Genomic DNA, 22126 nt, shown 5'->3' with positions numbered 1-22126 from the left:
ATTATTTTGTTTAAAAAAAGATTATCACATCATAACCAAAGCATCATTTTGTGTCTAAATCATCAAGAAAAGATCAGAGTTGAAAAGTGAAAATCTCAAACCAAAAGCAGATAGGAGAAAATAAATTATACTCCCATTCAATATGGCTAATATCAGTACAATAAATCTGTCCAAAGACCTGAGGTACACCAGTAAAATATTCTTCCTTGATCCTCTGATCTTGTTGAATACCACTTCCTAGAGAATATCTCCTACTTGAAAATTGTCTAGGCAACTTGCTCTTGACTGTAGAACTTTCTATCAAGAAAACTCAAAGGGCATAAGATGATCATACCTTCTACATTCTACTTGGTTCTTAACTTCGAGCTCAAAGGGTCAAACCACTTGATGGCCTTGGTCCCTGAGACATTTTTAATTCCTAGGTTTCAGAGATCTGTCACAAGTGATCCATCTTTAGAACTGACAACAATAAGAAAGTGTGGGAAGGGGGCGGAGCCCCCTTCCCACAGGACTGTCTCTTAGGCGCTCTCTCATAAAACTTATAAACTAAGGAATCTAACTAAATCTTCAAGAGACAGAACCCACAGAGGGACCCAGTGAGGCAGTTCTCCTACTCAAGGTAACCTGGAAAAGAGCAGAAAGGCTCTGCTCCCAAGGTTGAAGGGGTGGCCACCAGAGTGAAAGAACTTCAGCCTCCTGGAGGCAGCCCCAGGGCGCTGGGAGCCAGAGCTCACAGAAATTGGGGAGTTTCCGGAGCTACACCCCGGGGAGCACCCAGCACAACCTGGGGGAACAGCGGGGAGACCTCTGCCAGAGAGAGCACGTGAAGCACAGCCCTCAGGGCACACAGCGAGCTGCTTGGCCACCAAAGTCCAGATCCAGGAAACAGAAGCAGGCAGAGCCGGTAAAAAGGAGCCCCCAGATCATGAGCCAATTGAACCTAATAAGGAGAGTGAAGAGAGAGACTGCCAAGCTCTGTCTTCTGCCCCTGGAATAGGACACTGGGGTTCTGACCACATTCAGATCCTGATCACAGTCTAGGCCCCCCCATAGAACAGCAGCCCCCCCCCCAGCCCCGTGGCAGAGGGGCCCACTTATGGTCATTCACAGACCAGGAGTGAAGACATAGCTTCACACACTGAGACCCTTGTGGGAATGTCCCAAAAGCTCAGGAAGCACCCCAAAAACAGGCTTAGGCTGGGAAAATGAGCAAGCAAAGAAACAAGAGGAACACCATTGAGAAATATTTTGCCTGTCAGCCCAAGAAGGATCAAAACACTCAGTCTGAAGATGAGGAAGCATAAGCTCCTGCATCTAAAGACTCCAAGAAAAACAGAAACTGGGCTCAGGCTATGACAGAGCTCAAAAAAGACTTTGAAAATCAAATGATGGAGAGAGAAGAAAAACTGGGGAAAAAAATGAGAGAGATGCAGGAAAAACATGAAAATGAAGTCAGCAGCTTAGTCAAGGAAATCCAAAAACAATGCTGAAGAAAATAGCATGCTAAAAGCCAGCTTAGGTAAATGGATAAAACAGTTCAAAAAGTTATGGAGGAGAAGAATGCTTTAAAAAGCAGGATTGGTCAGATGGTAAAAGAGATAAGAAAGCTCTCTGAGGAAAACAAATCCTTCAGACAAAGAAGAGAACTCAGGGAGATTGATGAATTTACCAGAAATCAGAACTCAATACTTCAAAACCAAAAGAATGAAAAATTAGAAGAAAATGTGAAACATCTCATTGAAAAAACAACTGATATGGAAAACAGATTTAGGAAAGATAATTTAAAAATTATTGGAATACCTGAAACTCATGATTAGGAAAAGAGCCTTGACATTATTTTCAAAGAATTACTACAGGAAAATTGCCCTGATATCCTAGAAGCAGAGGGCAAAATAGAAATGGAGAGAATCCACTGATCTCCCCGAAAAAGAGATCCCAAAAAACCAACCCCCAAGGATATTATAGCCAAGTTCCAGAACTCCCAAGTCAAAGAGAAAACATTACAAGCAGCCAGAAGGACACAATTCAAATTCCATGGAGCTGCAGTCAGGATCTCACAGGACTTAGCAGCAACTACATCAAAAGCTTGTAGGTCTTGAAATATAATATACTGGAAGGCAAAAGAGCTTAGAATGCAAGTGAGAATCAACTACCCAGCAAAACTGAACGTCCTCTTCCAGGGAAAAAGAAAGAATTTCAATGAACCAGGGGAATTTCAAATGTTCCTGTTGGAATGGCCAGAGCTGAACAGAAGGTTTGAACTTCAAATACAGGACTCAGGTGAAGCATAGAGAGTAGAGGAAAAGGGGAAAATATGAGGGACTTAATGATGATGAACTGCATGTATTCCTGTAAAAAAAAATGACACTGATAATACTCATATGAACCTTCTCAATTAACAGAGCAGGTAGAAGGGGCTTTTATAGATGAAGTATAGGAGAAAACTGAATTTGAAGATATAATGTGGTGTAAAAAATGGAGTCAATAGATAAAAGTGAAATGTAATGGGAGAAAGAAAAAGGAGAGGAGGATAGGCTAAGATATTTCATATAATAAGATTTTTTTATTACAATAAGCTATTGTTAAGGATATGGAAGGGGGGAAGGCAAGGGGGAATGAGGGAATCTTTGCTCTCATCAGAGGTGGCTAGAAGAGGAAACAGCATATATACTCAATGGGGTATAGACATGTGGAGTAAGAAGGAGAGAAGGGGGATGAGGGGAAGGGGTGGGGATGTGAATGATGGAGGAGAGGATGGGCCATGGGAGGAGAGTGGTCAGATATAATACATTTTCTTTTTTACTTCTTGCAAGGGGCTGGGATTGGATGGCCTGTCCAGGACCATAGGGCCAGGTAGATGCTGGGCCTAAGGGGTGGTAGGGGGGCTCGAGGCCGCTTGGCCTCAGAGCCAGGGATCTGTCTACTGTACCACTCAGCGACCCTACAGCAGAGTCAGAGTGAAAGGAGAGAGAAAATATAGTACATGGTAGTGGAGAAATACCAAAGGAGAGAGTTACGATCATCAATGGCAACAGTAGAAAAATATGGAAGTAACTTTTGTGATGGACTTATCATAAAGAATGTGATCCACCCGCAACAGAGTTGGTGGTGTTGGAGCACAGACTGAAGTACATTTTTTATTATTATTATTTTGGGGGGCGTGCAGGGAAAATGGGGCTGGGTGGCCTGCCTGAGGCCACATAGCAGGGTGACCATTGGGTGTCTGAGGCCGGATTTGGACCCAGGTACTCTGGGCTCAAGGGCCAGTGCTCTGTCAGCCACCCAACCACCCCTATTATTATTATTTTATTTTATTTTGGGTCTTTTTTTTCTTTTTTTGTTTTTTTTGCAGGGCAGTGGGGTTGGGGTGGCTTGCATGTCACACAGCTGGGTGATTGTTGGGTGTATGGGGCCAGATGTGGGCTTGGATGCTCCTGGCTCCTGGGCTGGTGCTCTGTCCACTGTACCACCTGGCCATACCTACAATTATTACTATTATTTTTTTAATTTTAATTTTAATTTTTTTCTCTCCCCTTTACTTTATCGCTCAAGAAAGTCTATATTTTTTTGGGAGAGGGGGTATTTTGTTTACTCTTAAACAAGAATATTTTATTAATGTATATAAAAAAGCATTATTTGTATAAAATGAGAATAAATAAATATTAAATTGAATAAAAAAAAGAAAGCACGGGGATGTATCATTTTATCTTTTGCCTTTCTGATCCATGCTGCCACATATTCCAGACATCAAACAGGTTATATATTAAGGTTTTAGTTCCAAAGGAAAAAAAGGATAGAGAAATTCAGAAATCACATACTTAGGTAAGGTGTGAACAACTAACTATAAAAGATTCTATCTAATACAAACTGGATAGTGGTATGTAAACTTATTCATCTATTCTATCCCATTTGCCTAAAGTTCCCTAACTGACTCTTTAACTAAATTGATATTTTCTTTAAAATGGAGAATATAAGACCTAATTTTTAGGGTAGGTCTCACTCTACAAACCTTAAAAGGCTAATTATCATCATCATCAACATATCTCTTGATAAGGAACCAAGGATCCAATATGTCATTCCCTTTTGGCCTACAACAAGAACAGAACATTTTCATTACAGGACAGTTCAAAATAAATGGGAATTTACTCACTTAAACCTTCTACTCAGAATACAGTTATTTGTTCTATAGTCCCAGACCCACTCTCAGTCATTCAGAAGCCCATTGTTAGCAGCATGCTTTTGGAGTGTGCTATACAATTACTCCCTTCACCCTAAATGGGAAAGGAATAAAATTGAAGTTCTGCTAATATGGTTTTTTTTTTTTGCTTTTTTTCAAGGCAATGGGGTTGAGCGACTTGCCCAAGGTCACACAGCTAGGCAATTATTAAGTGTCTGAGGCCACATTTGAATGCAGGTCCTCCTGACTCCAGGGCCAGTTCTCTATCCACTGGACCACCTAGCCACCCCTCTGCTAATACACTTTTTAAAAATTGTTATTTATTTATTTATTTAAGGCAGTGGGGTTAAGTGACTTGTCCAAGGTCACACAGCTAGGCAATATTATGTGTCTGTGATCAGATCTGAAATTGGATCCTCCTGACTCCAGAGTCAGTGTTCTATCCACTTTGCCACCTAGTTGACCCTGCTAATACATTTCTTACTCTTGGTGTGCAGAATAAAGTAATAGTCTTAGATTTAGGAAGACCTGAATTTGAATCATGTCTAAGATACTTAGTAACTTATGAAAGTTCCTGGGCAAATCACTTAACTTCTCAGTCTTAGTTTCCTCATCTATGAAATAAAGATAATCATAGTAACTCCTTCAAAAAAGTTCTTCTGAGTATCAAATGAGATAATATATGCAAAGTACTAAAGAAATCTTAGAACAGTAAATGAATAATAGTGACAAATCAAATTTCAAGTATAAATTAATAAAAATATTATACTAGATACTATATGAAATATTATGAATATATGAAAATATATGAAATATTAACATCATTATCTTTACTCCATAGTAGGTACTTAATAAATGTTAGGAGAATGAGTGAATAGTAACAATAACCTTAATATCCCCCTTGCTACTCTGCTTCACATTTCTAATAATAATAATAACTTGTATTGATACAGCCCTTAAAGACTTATTTACAAATTTTTCCTTTGATCCTCACAACTCAATAAGGCTATAAACTGGGCACTTTATTTTTTATGTATGAGGAAACTAAAACAGAAAGAATAAGATTTTTTTGTTCACAATCACAAAACAAGCAAGTGAGAAAAGAATTTGAATTGAGGACTCTAATGACTCCCATTTTAGTGCTCATTTTAAGTAGAGAGATAGCTTGGCATGGTGCAGAGAGAACCAGCCTAAAATTGAGGAAGCGTTGGATATAATCCTTATTTCTGACACATACGGACTATGTGATATGAGCAAATCAACCTTTCCGAGCTTTAGACAAATATATAAGACTATGACTTGCAGAGCATATATATATGTGATTGTGTGTGTGTGTGTGTTTCCTGTACTAATGAAACTACAGATCCTATTTCTCCCCTGACTCTCAGAAAAATAATTCTAAGAGTTAACATTATACTTCTAGTTTTTCCTGCTGTTGGTCAAAGAGAAGGCAGAATGTGCAGTTATCATTCCTAAGTATGAATGATAAAACAGAGCACTACCTCTTCTCCATCACCAAAAAGACATTTACCCCAAAGCTTGAAATCTCAGGGACCTGATCAACCTCCCTTACAATTAGTACTGCTGATAAAAGCAATCTCTACTTCAGCAAACCATCCACACTAGCAGCACTCTTGAGGATCCCATTCTTCCACAATGATGGATTCTGATTTAATAGCTTTTAAAAACAAGAAGATGAGAGAAATGAGTGATGAATATGTCTAGAAAACAGACTCCTTCCTAGATGATTTATGGGGGAAAAGTCCAATGTTGTTCGCTGATACATCCCAGGGTAAGGGGGTCAGGATAGAAAGATAGGTTTTCTTTGAAGAAATGGGAAGGAACAAAACTAGATTGAAGAGTAGAAGCACTAACCTACACCACTAGGACAAACTTACATGACAAGCTTGTGTGAAAGCTTCCCCCATCTCCTATCACATGACCAACCATCCCCAAAATAGATAAGGAAACACATTTTCTTAGGAAAATTTAAGGCACTGTTGCTAGGTCCCATGAAATTCCTAAGGCAATGAAAGTATGGTTTCTGAGGAGGACTTTCTAGGGGCTCTTTGCCAGCATCCCATTCACCCTGTAGATTTTTGTATTTGCCTGTCAAAAGGCCATCCCATCCCTCAGTCAGAGCAACTTGCTTTGTTTATACTCTCCCCATGACTTTTTCACCCATCATCATCACAAAAACTGAAGTGGGGCAACTCCACATGTACTTTGTATAGGAAACACTGCCCTTTCTTATTAGAATGTATCAGCTGAATCAAAATAAGCAATTTGATGCCATGATGTACAACCAGGACACATTTAGCCGAAGGGTTCAATAGAGAAGCTTGATTCAAATCTCTCTCTCTTAGTAGGGGCCTAGAATGACAGAGTTCACAGAATTCCAAGATGTCACTCCTAAGGAGGCCACTAATAAAGGTTAAGGGAACATACTTAGACCAATTAGGGAGTTCCTAGCACTCAGTTACCTATAGGGTATCTTATCAGTTTTCTTTTCAAACTATTTATTCTTACTATTTAGGGATGTGTTCCTACCGGCTGAAATAACTAAAGTGTTGTCAGAACTCTCTAAATTTTAGTGCCCTGAAGCAAAGTCCCAATTGACCTTCCTAGTTAGAACTATGAATATTAGGATAGTGAGATTTTTGTTTCAGGAAAATCTGACCCCATACTATTATATAGAAATGAGAATGAAGGTACAGGTACAGTGAAAAGGAGAAAGATTAGAGTTCCAAAAAGGAATAGGAAGCACTTATTTATTTATCTATTTATTTGTTCATTCATTTTTTTTTAATCTTTTTGGTCATGGTTCCTGATGAGAAAGTTTAGCTCTTCCCTGTCTAAATGATGGATGAATCTAACCTAGGCTTCAGCTCCTGGATGTAATAGACAAATCTCGTTTTACAGCAGATTAATCTCTATTCATGTTTTTAATAAGCACTCAGAATTTACTATACAGTAAAATTTAAATTGAATCCATATTTAAAAGGATGGGCCTTAAAATGGGCCCTAATTTATGGGGCTTTTTCTAAGGAGGAGGAAGATATGAAAAGGGGAGGGACAGGTGGGGGAAAATAGTCTTACTTAGCAGCAGTTTCCCAGCTGACCTCCTTTTACAGATGCATAAGCATTTGCTTCTGCCCCCTCCCTCCTCCAGTCTGCTGCTTTGCTTCAGCAGTGACTTTGGGAATGAAACCACACAAGCTTTTCATGTCTAAGCAGATCTAACACTCCCACTCACTGGAACAAAAGCACCTCCAGAGCTCCCTTTTTCTGATATTTCTCTATCAATGATTTTGAGTTGCTCTTTAAGTAATACTCTTGTCTCTACCAGGAGAGTTCCACTGGGTTTGGGGAGAGGAAAGTGTCAATTTACTAGACTTTCATATAGGGTTCTGTTCCTCCTTTCATGGGATCATATAGGCCATCTAGTCTAACTTTCTCAGATAAGGAAAATGAAGCCCAGAGAGGTTAAGTGAATTGTTCAACATCACCCAGCTCCTTTTATTCCAAATCCATTAATCATTCCACTATACTATACTGCCTATTAGGAAATATTCTCTTCTCATCCTCCACTCTCAACCATCCAGGTCACATTCAATGTACCATGAGGTGAAAAAGGGAACTACTATTTGGAGTGTATGTAAAGAAAACTCAAAGAGATTGAATTAAATTCAAACCTCTACTATAGCTCTCTGCTTCCACCCCCACCCCCTTCTTGGACATTCAGGTTCAGACTTATTTGCAAATTACAAATGGAGAGAGTTTTATAGCCTAAGCCTATGGTTCTTTTTCTTCATGGTTTTCTTCATGTAGCATACAAAATAAATTCACTCCAAGCATGGTTGGGTTTGAGTTTCAATGAGTTAGAAGTCTTCACCTTGAAGAAAAAAAAAAGGGAGGACTAACTATAGAATTATGCATAAGAACTCAGACCATGAAGAAAGCTCTAAATTGCCAGTCAATATAAAACTAGTACTTTTTACATTTTAGAAACAGTAACACTTTGTGCCATAGTAGAGAAAGAGTTGGCCTCAAATCAAGGAATTAGAATCAAGTTTCACCTCTATCATATACATATATATATATATATATATATATATATATATATGTATATATGTATATATATACATATATATATATATATATATACTAGTCATACTAGTCAGGTGACCCTGGGTAAATCACTAAATTTCCTCCAGAATTCTTAGATTTCAGAGAAGATACTGAACTTTTGACTGAGAAAGTTTCCTCATTAAGGAGTTTCCTATAACCAAAGAATGCACAGGTCCAACTTAACATTTACTCAACTGTTTTTTAATGTGCTTTAGGAGTTTCAAGGTGACATGCAGAACTCAGTTTCCTTTGCAGTCTTCAAAGTGATTAGTGCAGCTAGGGAAATATGCTGAACTGCCACATCAGAGAAGGAGCCCTCTCTTTAATCCTTCTCTCAAGATGACCTCTGCCCCCAGTGAAGGCACTGGAAGTCTCATCCTACATTTTATGATTTCAGAGCAGGTACTTGAGCCTGACAAAGAAAGCAAAAAAAAAAAAAAGTACAAATAGAAATTGCTGCAAGCCAGAAAGATCTATCTAACGTAACACAGGATTTTTATCTCCCAAGATTCAAACTTGGGATTTCTAAGGAATTGATCTGCACTGATACATTTTTGGGTAAACACACACACACACACACACACACACACACACACACACACACATATATATAAACAAGAATAAATAAATGAATGGATGAAGAGAGATATAGGTAGATAGATAACTCACCTCAGCAAATCATGCTTTAAAGAGCCACAATACTTAGAACATAGCTAACTCAATGGTGAGATATAAACTGCAATCATAACAGAATCATCTTGTCCATTCTTTTCCCTTCTTTAAGGGGGTAGCAAGGCGATTCATTATCAGGTGTGATCCAGAAATACTGCTGTTGTTTTTACACTGTCCATAGAATGTGTGCCTTAACTTGTCTCTCTATAGATGGTATCATTTGGGGGGTTTTATGGTTTGTACTTTTTTTTGAGAGTGTGTTGACCCATATACATGCCCCAGCTTGGTGCTCCAATAGCATGCATTTGGTTTTTAAAAAGAATGGCTGTTTTTTTTTTTTTTTTGTGTACAGTCTGTAGTATGTGAGGGAGGAGAGGGAACAGAATGATTTCAACCCTGAGGATATTACCTGAAGCATTTTCCTCAATGCAGATTATGTGCTCCACCCATTATCCCAAGTGGAAGTGGGAAAGAAAATGAACAAGATCCCAAGAGAACAAAACTGTTACTATCATTAAAGGAGGAAAAGAAGTACATCAGTATACTACACAGAAATTATTGATCCCATAAATTTGATGGAGATGCTGGCTAAGAAACTTAAAGGTAACTAACTTGCCTGTAACTGATATTTTATCTGCACTAGAGCCATACAATTTTCATCATCATATTTCTTTCATTTCACTGAGAAGTAAAACAATAACACCAACAATTACCTAAAGTGTTTTCTACTAATCTGATCCATTTCAGAGGACAATGGTCATACAACAGATAGAAAAGTGAATCTGAAGTCTGACATCCTGGATTTGAAATCAGGTTCTATTTCTTAATCCTTGCATGACTGTGGGCAAATCCCTTTACCTTTTGGGGCTATGTAGAAATTATATTAATCTGAGGGGATTGGTCTTTAGAATCTCTAAACTTCTATGATTCTTATTCATAGTCTTTCATTTATGGAGGAGGCACATTGAAACATGCATAAGAGTTATTTGTAATAAAGGGGTCAGGCTCAAAGTCAGTACCATCAGGACCAAAGGTAGGCATTTGAGAAATGGGGTTAAGAAGATAGTTTGTAGTCATGAAAACAACAGAGGGGGCTAAATCCTCTGACTTTGTCCTCATTGGCACTGGGCTCTAGCCAATTGAACCAAACTATGCAGACAATGTACCTCACAATAGTCTAATACCTAATTCTTCTAAAGCAGAGTTGATGGATTTCAGTGCATTGAACAGCAGGTGTTTTTTTATAGAGCCGCAATGGCCTGAAATTTCCTAGAAATTTGTTTGCTGTCCTCCTTACTACTCCCTAAACCCAAAGATATTCAGGTCTGGTCTATAAATCAGGGATTGCATCTACATTTCTTTTCATGATCTATAGAATAAAGTTTCCACAGTAATGTTTCTTCCCTATCCCACTTGAAGAGACTCTTACCTGGTCGTTCAGTGTGACGTCTGTTTTGCTGAAGCAGTGGTGGCTTTGCTGAAACTATCTTCTTGGGTAAGTTACCTTCACTGGTGCTGGGAGATTGGGGGAAGGGGGAAAGTATCAACAGGAAAAGCTGTCAGGTTCTCATACACAGATTTTCAACCTGAAAGTAAAGAAGGGAAAGAAAAAAGTTCCTTTGAAGCAAAGATCCTTCTTTGAGTGTAAAGCAAACATTGGTATTAATAATGAACTAAAGAAGAAAGTGACATTTCAAAGCAAATTGATCACTGTAACCCTAGAAGAGGGCTTTACCCTTTTCCTTTTTTTGCCCATTCTAGGAGACTGGTAGGGTCTTTAGGGCATTATAACTTAATTACCAACAAGCTGTAAATAGATATAACACCTTGTTCCCCATAGAGCTCTGGACAGTGAGAAGGAGAACCTCAACAAATTCTCTCAGGTCTCAGAGATAAGGCCAATTTCCCCACTCCTGGGGTAAGGATTTCTGGAGAACAGATCAAGGAGATACTTGGTTGCTAGGAACTTTGCCTGACCCCTCCCCATTTCCATCTGGCCTAGATTATTAAGGGAACAACACAAAAAAGTAAATTCCACTGAGAACTATGGATTAGAAAGAAATACAAGACTTGGATCTTTATTCACAGGAGGTAGTTATGCTTTGTTCTTTTCTTGGTAAAGGTTTAAAAACCACTGATATCAGAAATGTTTTCATAAACTTAACAATATAAGAAGCATATCCTTTTAATCAAAAATCCCAACACAATCTAAAACTAAATACCCCAAATCTTAACTTATTTAGATTTTAACCCAGAGACCTCTGTTTTCTTTTCTTTTCTCTCTTTTCTTCGTCCTCTTCTCCCTTTTCCCCTTCAAAGCTAAAGGTTTGATTCTAAAAATGGCAACACAAAGACCACTGACCTTTCACTTAAGCTCATTTTTTTGTGGAATCCCTTGCCTAGGACTACTTCCTGAACCTGTACTCTTGACCTGAGTTTTCAAAAGGCCATATCTCTAATACTTCACGAGGGTCCAAGATAGCAAAGAAATTTATCAAGATGGTTTAGTAAGAACAGTAGGTACAAAACATCCCTTCCACTGATAAATCTGAGAAGCAATCAACCACAAACATGCAGAAAGAATGAGCTCAGAGTACAATGGTTTTGAGGCATGCATGTAGGATGCATGTATCATCCTGGAGACTGCATGAGCTTTGGTACCCATACTTCATCATATCCTTGGTTGCTTCTGCTCCTCTAAATGGAGTTTTAGGGGGAGGAGCAACAAGTCCTCCCAAAGTCCCCTATTGAAAGAAGACTGAAGTCCAGACCACACTTTATTTCCCACCAGCTATATACTGCTTGGCTTTGATTCCAACACCCTGGCCCTATGGTGGATATCATCCACATCCACCTTTGCAGCTTTCTTTTTTGTGTTGTCTTCCCCTGGCTAGGAGGGCAGCTAGGTAGTGAAGTACATAAAGTACCAGGCCTGGAGTCAGGAAGACTCATCTTCCTGAGTTCAAATCTGGTCTGAAAAACTTACTAGCTGTGTGACCTTGGGAAAGTCACTTAACTCTTGTTTACCTCAGATTCTCATCTGAAAAATAAACATGGCAAATCATTCCAGTATTTTTGTCAAGAAAAACCCAAATGGGGTCAGGAAGCATTGGAAACAATTGAACAACAACAACAACAAGAAAACTTCCTCCATTAGATTTTAAGTTCCTTAAAAGCAGAGATTGTATTTTTTCTTATTTTTAACCTCAGTGCTTAACAGAACCCTAACACAGTGGGTGTTATAAAATATTTATTTTATTATATTGTTTATTGCATAACAAATGAGGCAAAAGAAGCTCACAACTCCTAGTACTTCAGGACCTGGATGTATTTTCTCTCCCATAGAGCCTACATGCTGGATTCCCATCATCTGTTCCTCTCCAAAGTCTGACTCTTGTTTGCCAGGGGACTCCTAGAAACTGCTTCCTCCCTCAAGGTGACTCTTTCTGTGTCCTCGTCTATCTTTAGGATCTCTGCTACTCAATGGATAAAATAGATCCTACCAGGCCAGTAGCTACCTCTTCAAATTTCCATGGCTGATATGGGGATAGGGAAGAGAGAGAAATCCTCTTCTTCCCTCCCCATAGGGGTCTCCCTCCACGGAAACTCCTTTCATCCTTTCCTACCCTCTTCTCCACGGAAATTGCTTCCCCCTCCTCCACCCTACCTCGTTGGTCCCCCTCCTCCTTCTCCTCTCCTGCAGGTCCCCTCTCTCCATCTGCAAGGGTCTTCTCTACAGGCAGCAGTAGCTTAAAACTCTCTCCCACTCTCAAATTCAAACTAATCAAGAGCCTTGACTGCCTTCAAGTTCCTCAGGGTTTAGCTATTTAAAGCCCACAAAGGGGTGACAAATTCGTTTTTTTCAGCCAATCGTAGTTATTACCTTCTCAACTCAATCAGCAAAGCATTTTGGTACCTGATAAAGGAGATCAAGGCATAGCTACCTCATTAATACCTTCTGATTATATTCTAGATCTTCTTCTATCATACACATTTGAAACTCCCTTAACTCTTCGTTGGTTGCTCTTGGCAACAATAAGAACTTGTCACTGTGCAAATCTAGTGTAAAGAGGGGTTGGAGAAGGGGAGGTTAAAGAGACCAGAGGAGTAGCCGTGAAGGATAAAAGACTGAGAGAATATGAAATATTTTCTGTCTGGTACAAGTCATGCAGAGGCTTGGTCAACTTGTTTTTGGCATGCATTTTGGAAGGAACTTTCCTCCATTCATAGCATGTACTGATATCCTACCTCCTATCAGCTTTCTGTTTAGTGATCAATCCATTTAAGTGGCTGATGAGCCACAACCGAGTATGATAAAAGGTTTGAAGAGACAAAAGCTTTCATTCTTTCTTCTCTGGAAGTTTTTGCACAAGGATGAAGAAGAACCACATTGGACAAAAAATGGAGACCATTTACTCTGGTCTCTGAATTCCCCTTTTTCCCCCTCTAACAGTTTAGTCTAATTGTAATCTAACAATGGGGTAACAAATTAAGTCTCAATAAACTTATGTCAGTTTTAGGACCATTATGGGGTTTAATTACATTACAGGATTAATACATTGCATGGTATAAGAGGTCTAAGAATTCATTCTAGTCCTAAAGTCACACATTCCATCACCATCACCACTCCTTTCTCTCCCAAGTCCTTAGCTCAGTCTTCCAGAGCCTAGGGGAAGATGGGGAAACTGTATTTGTACACCTATTTGAGGGAGGGGATGCTTTTCCCTAGAATTTCTGCCTAATTGCCCTAATTCAAATTCTAATTTCTATGACTGATCCAAGCAAATAGGCAAAATGAGGAGAGAATGGTTTTCTGCATCCTTATCCCAAGATGCTGTACATGGGCAATATTGAAATAAAGTAGTAGTCCTATTTCTTGGAAGTGAATACATACATAAAATTATGAGTGAACAAGGCAGGATTAAAAGCCATAGCAAGATTTCACATACTGCAGTTGTCGATGAAGAAGAAAATCCATCAGGGTTTTTTACCTTAAACCAGGCATCACAAAGATAGAGGCCACAGCTGAAAGGTTTAGTACATCTTGTACCTTTTGTGGGTGATTAAATGTGTCTTAATTAAACTATGGATGAGATAGGAGCTCTGAAGTTCTATTTCCTCCACCCCCATTTTATGTAACCATATAGAGACTTAAAACCAGTTTACACAGACCTGGGCCCATATTCCTCTGGGAGAACTACATGAGCAAAACATATCAACCTCACTTCCATTAACCACACACAGAGACAGAACCTGAGCCACAGGCATACATGTACTGTTCTTAACACATATAAACACACACACACACACACACACACACACACACACACACACACACACCCTTCCCAACTCCTATATTCAAAATGCAGATGGCAGACAAATGACCTGAACTTTATTATTACTCATGCATCTGGCTTTAGTGGGAAGGAATGAAAGATGGAAAAGGTAATTTTAGAAGCTTCCAGACCATTCCTCTCCTCTCTGGCACCAGGAAACCAGGAACATTTCCGCATTTCCCCACACCATCAGAAGCCTTGACTGATTTACAGAGGCAGGCCAATACATGTATAGCTATTTTCAGTGTTTCAATGGGGAGACCCCAATGGATTATATCCCAATGCAAATCACTATAACCAGTGACCCCCCAAAAGGTCTCAAACTGAAGGCAAAGAATGTACTAGACAATCAGTGGTTATAAGGACCCAGAAAAAGGTTGAGGAATCTTTTCAAGGCCTGACCATACTAGGAGTGGGCTGCATTCCCAGGCCCAATAGATCGATTGACGCAGTTTGTTTTTCTTTCCACCACCCGCGCTGAATGGGTGATAATTTAACGGCATGTCCCTGACTGTAATGGAACTTTTCTTTTACTCCACAGTAGGAAACGCCATCCATCACCAGCTGAACAACACACAGCCACCCCCCTGACCTCTGCTGCTCAGCGTCCCCGAATCGCCTTGCTCCTCACTCCTACTCCTTTCCCTGATGCAGCAGCAGCTGCTGAGTTATGGAGACTGCAGAGTGAGTCAAGACAGGCTTAGCAACCCCTGAGGGCTGGGAAGGAAAGATTCATCCACCTCTCTGGCCCCCTCCCCAGGACAACAGGTCCAAAGGAGTTCAGCGGGAAAACCTTCTCAAGACCCCCAAGGCAGACTCTGAAGAAAGAGAATAATATATCAGAAAACAAACTAAGCACCCCCCAAAAGCTGCAGTGATACAGCTTATAAACCCTAAAACTCCCCCTCATTAAAAGCTCTGCTCTTCCTCCCCCAAAACTGGGAAACCCAGAAGGATCTAGGGGCCCACCTCAAAGATACTGGAAAAGAGGCACAAATCATATACCCAGTGAGGTTGATCAAAGAGTAGTGGTCCAGGGTCTCCCACAACCCAGCTCTGAGCTTCAAACTAGACTTAGGAGAGAAAAGCCATAGCTCCCAGACCTCTTCAACCCTTTCCAGAAAAAAAAGAGAAGGGGGACAGGAAATGAGATTGCCAGGAGATAGCAAACACTCAAAGACTTTGCAGCTTCTTCACTCCTCTCACTTCCCATGGGGGAAAAAATAAACCTATCTCCTTTGACTCGAAGCAGAAGTTAAAAGGCAGCTTCTACCTTGGCCCAGGACTAGAAGGTGAAAGGAGAGAGAAGTTAAGAAGTAAGCTCAAAAGGAATGGAAGGGGAAGATTCCATCGAGGAGAAAGTGGGTGGTTCTGATAATGAAAATAGGTCATATTTGTTAATATAATGGTAACAATTTATTATTATTATTATTATTATTATCATCATCATCATTATCATATATAAAACTTGTCAGTTTAAAAAATTTGATAATTGTACCACCGATATATGTTGAACTATTTATTTAATAAATAGACCAGTCCTGGTTGCAATTCAACACACAGAACTTTGGAGAGTATTCTTACCTCTATGAGTGAGTGAGTGATAGGCGGCAAGTGTGTGGTGACCAGTTTTCTGATTGACTTCTTAAGTAAAAGGAAAATTGATGGACCTAGGACTGAAAAGGTCATTCCTCATCTCATTGTGCTCTTCTCTTCCTGGCTGATTTTAAGTGAGGTAGTACTGTGAGCCTTTGTGTGGGGAGAGGAGCAGTAGCCAAGGCTTTCATAATTATATCCCCACTTGGCAACCTCATACCCTGGAATACATGGTGTCTGTTTTTGTTGTGTCTCTTCTTTCCTGACTTTAGCTGAATGACTATCTGAGGACAGAATGGACCAGGTTACAACCTTGTAAGCTTGAAAAAAATGGAAGAATGAATAGACTCCAAAGATTGCTCATAGCAGAAACTGCCCAACCTGATCGACTCATCCCAGATCAGCAAAGGAGCAAGTGGTCTATTGGCTGTACCTCACCTAGAAAGGAGAAGTTGGTGAAGACTCTGAGAAAAGAGAAAAGTACCTCCAAATACGAGAAAAAACTCCCTCCACCATATATTCATTTTATGAGTTCTCAGTACTTGGGCCCACTTTCCCCAGGGGACTCTTTCCTCTCCATTCCCTTCTAGAGATGTTTTGTTCTTCTGCCCTTGATTTAATTTCTCAGTAAGTGTCTCTTGGCAAAAATTAATTGCAAAAAACTAACATAAACTAGTTTATTGATAATGGGGAGATGTTAATTGATATTGAAAAGCATACCTGATAAGACAACTGAGAAACCCTCAAACCTTTGGAACCTTGAGAAATTAAATAATTAGCTTCTTTCTGGGGACCCAACCTGCCACTGTGAGTAGAAGTTGGTAGGTGAAACTATAGTTAAATATTTATTTATTCATAAATTGTATGAGAGAAACAATAGTGTTTGGTATCAAACTCAAATGGAAAAGAAGGGTCAATGAATTATAGGTAAGGATCCCTGTGGGAATATATTGATATAAAAATTATATATTATCTATGTTTTAGTATATTTTAATTTATTTTGGTAATGATTTCCCAATTGTATTTTAATCTGGGTCAGTCACATTGAGAAGTGTTATTGGTAGAATACTGCTTACAAATTGAACACTTCTGGTACAGTTGTTTAGTGTCCTTAGAGCAAGGAAGAAATATGACTTCCTGATACATATTTACTGTGTGACCCTGAGCAAGGCTCTTAAAATCTCAGTATTCCAAGCAACTCCCTAAAAATACAATCTAAGTGTCAGAGAATGTGCTAATCCACAACATAGACCATGTGCTTCACCAGGAACTTTCTACATCATGACATCATAGACCTGGTCAGCCAAAAGATATATACATACATACATACACACACACACACATATATATACACACACTACTGTACTAATAATTGTGTATATTAAAAAATAGAAATTTTAAAATTATGAGATAAAAATTAAATGATTTTTTTATCTTAAATAGAGAGCTACTGAATTTTTTGAGCAGAAAACTGACATGATCAGACCTCCATTTTTGGAAAAAACACTTTGAGTTGCTGCCAAAGTTCCAACAGGAGAAACAGTCAGACCAGCCAGAATATCAGCAGCAAACCATCTGGGGTCTTACAAGGAGTCTCCTACTAACAGAATTAACAACATTAGGTTGGAGCTTGTCAAGACCATTGTGAATGAGATCAGATTTGTAAATCACTTAGTGTCTGTCATATAGTAGGCATTTTTAAAATGCTTATTCTCTTCCTGTTTGTTTTTCCATTTCCAATGACAAAGTTATAGACAAGACCAAAACTTAAATTGAGTTTTCCAGGAGAGTATGTCAAATTGGAGAGATTTTTGCAGAGGACAGAGTTTAGTTTTAGCCACCATATGAAAGACCAAATAGGGACGTCCAACCAATCAAAAGTATGGGTGGGATCAGAATCTATCACTTCTCCATTCCTCAAGCCTCCTTTTTTTTTTGTTTTTTTTTGGTAAGGCAAACTGGGTTAAGTGGCTTGCCCAAGGCCACACAGCTAGGTAATTATTAAGTGTCTTAAGTGTCTTAAGACCGGATTTGAACCTGACTCCAGAGCCGGTGCTTTAGCCACTACACCACCTAGCCGCCCCCCAAGCCTCCTTTTAATTGAGGGATAGGGAAAAGAAAATTGTAGAATGTATGTCCAATAAGCCCCCCAAAATAAATTAAATATAGAGAGAGAAGATTATAAAAGGCTTCAACAAAAAACTTGAGGAAGCAAGTAGCCAGGATCATAATCCACTCATAGACAAATAGGCTAAAGATGCCCTTTACAGACCACAATGCTAGGAATTTTAATCAATAAAGAACCTTTAAAGTAAGAATCCAAACCTAAATGAAGACAAATAATTTAATCCTGGAAAATTAGTAGATCAAAGAGCAAATCATAGAAGCAAAATAAAATGCTATACAATAAAATGATAATAAGATAGTGTACCCTAACTTTTGCAATGTAGTCAAAGAAGTCTTGAGAGAAAAATTCATAAACCCTGAATATTTTTATCAATGGAGGGAGGGAGAAGTGGGGGGGAGGGAGAGAGAGAGAGAGAGAGAGAGAGAGAGAGAGAGAGAGAGAGAGAGAGAGAACGAGCACAAAAGAATAAATCAATGAACTGGACATGCAATTAAAAAAACCTTAAAAAAGCAAGACATCAAAAAAACTAACTGAATATAAAATAGAAATTCTAAAAATTAAAGAATATAAAGCTATAAAACTTTCCTGTTAAGATCAGTGGCAAAGTAAAAATGTTCATTATTATTATTACTATTATTTTATCTTGTTCTAAAAATGCAAATCATACTTATAACAAAAAAAAATTCTATCTTTTTTTTTTTGTTTTTGCAAGGCCATAGGGTTAAGTAACTTCCCTAAGGTCATACAGATGAGTGTCTGAGGCCAAATTTAAACTCAGGTCCCCCTAACTCCAGGTACCGTATTCATTTCACTACCTAGCTGCCCCAGTTCTATCATTTCTTAGAGATAATATGATAATCTACTTAGCAAATACCAGAAATTCTAAATTCTAAAAATCAATTGAAACAATAACTTCAGCAAAATAACAAGGTAAGAAATATACTCAGGTAAATTATTAGCCTTTAATTCCATTAACAACAAAACCAGCAAGGAGAGGTTGAAAGTGAAATTCCAGTTAAAATAACTATAAAATAGATTTTTTAAAAATTGGGAGTTCATCTACTAGGATACACACAAAAATCATGCAAATACAAATACAAAAAAATTTTTTACACAATCACAGACATAAATGATTAGAGAGATTAATTACTCAAGTTTGGGCTATGCCAATATAATAAAAATGATAACCACCAAAAGATTACTTTATAAATCTAGAAAAATCAGTATAAAAATTCATGTTTAAGAAAAAAAGGAGAAGAATCTCAAGGGAATAATAAAGTATGTGGGAAAAAATTCTAGCAGTGTCCTATACAACAGTATCCTACAAAATAATAATCATCAAAACTATTTGTTCCTGGTTTAAAAAAATGTAAAAATTAATCAGTATAGCAGATTAGGTACACATAATCCAGGAGCAATACAACATAGTAGCATAGCTTTTAAGAAAACTAAAGAATCCAACAAGTATTCACTATTTGACTAAGTTTGTTGAGAAATATACTACATTATATTCCAAATTGCTATATGACTTGAATATAAAAAAATCATAAAATTAGGGTAGCAGGTCAGAAGGTACCATTCACAATCAGGGAGAAACAAAGAGGGAGAAAAGTTTTTGTAAAATACCTACTTGATATGCTGGACACTGTGTAAAACACTTTAAAAATATTATTTCATTTGACTGATACTATCCTATTTGATCTACCCCTATCTGTGAATCAGACATGGGGCAGAAGCTATCAAAAAAGATGTTTGTTAGACTGCATAAAATTGGAAAGCTTTTATAGAAAAAAAAACAACCACAAAATAAAACAAAAACAATGAAGCTGAGTTGGAAAGGAAATAGGGAAGTGATATATCTATCTATCTATATATGTATATATATATATATATATATATATGAACATAAGTCACTGCCCAATAGACAAATGGTCAAAAAATATGATGAACCTTTGGTCCTCAAATGAAGAAAAATAAACTATCAACCATTATATGAAAAATATTATAAATCATTAATAATTAGAGAAATGCAAATTTAAAACATCTCTCAGGTTCCTAAACTCATGAAATTTGCAAATGTGACACAAAAGGAAAATAAAAATTGTTGGAGGAAATGTGAATGAATAAGCATACTTATATCTGTTGGTAGTGCTGTGATTTGATCCAACCATTCCAGAAAACAATTTGGAATTATACTTAAAATGTACCAAACCTTTGAACCAGTGATGTTAGACCTGTATCCTAAGTAATAAAAGAAAGAGAGGACAAATATATTCAAACTGAAAACTAATGAGCAGATCATCACTAAAAAAAAACACTATATATATTTATATAATGAAATATTGGGATGAAAGAAACATTCAAAGTATAGAGCCATCTGGAAAAACTTATAAGAATCAATACAGAGTAAAGTGAACAGTACCAGAAAAACAATTTATATAGTGACTGAAACACTATCAAGAAAAACAACTTTGAATGACCTTAAGGACTCTGATCAAGGTAATGGCCAACATGACTCCAATAATGAAATATACTTCCCTCCACCCAGGAGAAAGGTGAAGGAGTAGAGGTGTAGAATTAAACATATATTCCTAGATAAGACCAATGTGTGATGTGGTTTGCTTGAAGAAATTTATTTGTTTCTGAGGAAGTTTTCAAAAGAAAATTGGAACTGGGTAAAGGTGAATGATAGTGGACACAAATAAGAAAGAAAGAAAGAAAGAAAGAAAGAAAGAAAGAAAGAAAGAAAGAAAGAAAGAAAGAAAGAAAGAAAGAAAGAAAGAAAGAAACATCAATAAATCATTTTTAAAAATGAGCACAAGAAAATAGAAGGTATCTCAAAGGGAGATGCAGACAAGAGCAGTGGCTTTAGAACTAAAGTTTTTCATGCATTTATCATATACTTTAAAATACAGGGGCAGCTAGGTGGCAAAGTGAATAGAGCACAGGCCCTGAAGTTAGGAGAACCTGAGTTCAAATGTGACCTCAGATATTTAGTAATTGCCTAGCTGTGTGGCCTTAGGCAAGTCACTTAATGCTACTGCCTTGCCAAAAAAAAATTGCAAGCAATACCTAATCATGATTCATGGTTTAATATACCATCTCTTTTTCTGTTCTTCCTCATATATGGAAAGTTCAAAGTTGTTGGTGTTTGACAAGTTCATAATGATGAAGAATAAAAAAATTTTAAAAAGAATGTATCAAGATCTGTAGTTAGAAGAGGATCAGATGGTAAGTGGTTTGAAAAAGAGAAAAATCAGACTCTCTGGGAAATAGATGAAAATCAAGCATGAAAATAGGCAATAACCTATGGAATTAATCAGAAATGTAAGCAATGTAACAAAAAAAAGCTAATGAAATTTTCCAATGCATTAATAAAAGAATTTGTTGAAAACTGTAGAAGCAAAAGTCCTTCTGAACTCAAATTAGAGAATACAAAGTGGCTTGAAAACTGCAAAGCACTTTTAAAAGGTTTATTGGTTATGGAAGTAAGAGTAGCAGTAGTATTACTCTACTCCAATGAGACAACATATGGAATGATGTACATAGCACTAGGTGTCACATGTTAGGAAAGATACTGACAAGCTGTGACATATCCACAGAGGAAAATCACTAGAAAACATGTCATAAATGGATTGAATTTAAGGAGCCAAGGATGATCAGCCTGGAAAAGAGAATGTTTGGGAGTGGTGGTGATGGAATAGCTTCAAATATTAGAAGCCTAACACAAGGAAAAGTTAAATTCTACCTAGTCTGATGGTGGAAGACTAATGGCACAGAGGATAGAGTACCAGACCTAGAGTCAGGACCCGAATTCAAAACTGAACTCAGACTCTTACTAGCTCTATGATTTTGAGCAGGTGTCTTAATCTTGATTATCTCCAAAAAACAAAAAGAAGTAGATTTCACCTCTGCATAAGAAAAAATGTCCTATCTATTAAAGCTGTCCTAAAGTGAAATAACTGCCTAGAGAGGCAACAAGTTCTCTATTACCAAAGGAGTACAGGTAGGGTTAGGATAGATCTTCTAAGGCAAAGATTCTTTTTTTTTTTTTAGGTTTTTTTTTTTTAACAAGGCAATGGGGTT

The 22126-nt window shown here is 37.9% G+C and overlaps 1 long non-coding RNA gene across 2 annotated transcripts in view; it reads right to left on the bottom strand.

Annotated features, from left to right (window-relative positions):
- LOC141511468 (uncharacterized) overlaps window positions 1-22126 on the bottom strand; it is a 436160-nt gene that overhangs the window by 352128 nt on the left and 61906 nt on the right. For both annotated transcript variants that reach the window (XR_012475340.1, XR_012475341.1), the window contains exon 2: window positions 10410-10566. This is a non-coding gene — a long non-coding RNA (uncharacterized LOC141511468). The remainder of the gene's footprint in view (window positions 1-10409; window positions 10567-22126) is intronic.

Source organism: Macrotis lagotis, chromosome 2 (assembly GCF_037893015.1).
Source record: "Macrotis lagotis isolate mMagLag1 chromosome 2, bilby.v1.9.chrom.fasta, whole genome shotgun sequence".
NCBI classification, from domain to species: domain Eukaryota; kingdom Metazoa; phylum Chordata; class Mammalia; order Peramelemorphia; family Peramelidae; genus Macrotis; species Macrotis lagotis.
Note: the sequence above shows the minus strand (reverse complement) of the source record. Positions and strands in the feature narration are given on the sequence as shown.